Below are 917 nucleotides of genomic sequence, written 5' to 3' on the forward strand. Positions count from 1 at the left end.
AAGCGACAATTTTGAAAAAAAAAAAAAAAAAAAACAATAATTTTTACTTTTTGCTATATAACATTCCCAATAAAAAAAAAATTAAAAATCAAATTTTTTCATAATTTTAGGCCAGTTTGTATTCTGCTACATATTTCTGTTAAAACAAATCCCAATAGGCTTATATTGATTGGTTTGTGCAAAAGTTATCGCATCTACAGTCTAGGGGAAAGATTTATGTCATTTGTTATTTTTTATACTAGTAATTGCGGCAATCAGTGATTTTTAGCAGGACTGCAACATTGCACCTAACCAACACCTAACTGCCAGTTTTGACACTTTTGGGGGGACCAGTGACATTACTACAGTAATCAGTGCTAAAAATAGGCACTGTTACTGTATTAATGGCACTGGCAGGGAGGGGGTTAACCCGGGGGCAATCAAACGGTAAATTATGAGCCTAGGAGGTGCTTTTTAACTGACATTTTTGAAACTTTTGGGGGGGACCAGTGACATTACTACAGTAATCAATGCTAAAAATAGGCAATGTTACTGTAGTAATGACACTGGTGGTGAAGGGGTTAACCCAGGGGCGATCAAAGGGTTAAATGTGAGCCTAGGAGGTGCTTCCTAGCTGCCATTTTTGACACTTTTGGGGGGACCAGTGACATTACTACAGTAATCAGTGCTAAAAATTGGCACTGTTACTGTAGTAATGGCACTGGCAGGGAAGGGGTTAACCCAGGGGCAATCAAACGGTAAATTATGAGCCTAGGAGGTGCTTTTTAACTGACATTTTTGAAACTTTTGGGGGGACCAGTGACATTACTACAGTAATCAGTGCTAAAAATAGGCAATGTTACTGTAGTAATGGCACTGGCAGGGAAGGGGTTAACCCAGGGGCAATCAAAGGGTTAAATTTGAGCCTAGGAGGTGCT

The sequence above is a fragment of the Pelophylax lessonae genome (assembly GCF_965119305.1).
Source record: "Pelophylax lessonae genome assembly, chromosome: 9".
Taxonomy (NCBI): Eukaryota; Metazoa; Chordata; class Amphibia; order Anura; family Ranidae; genus Pelophylax; species Pelophylax lessonae.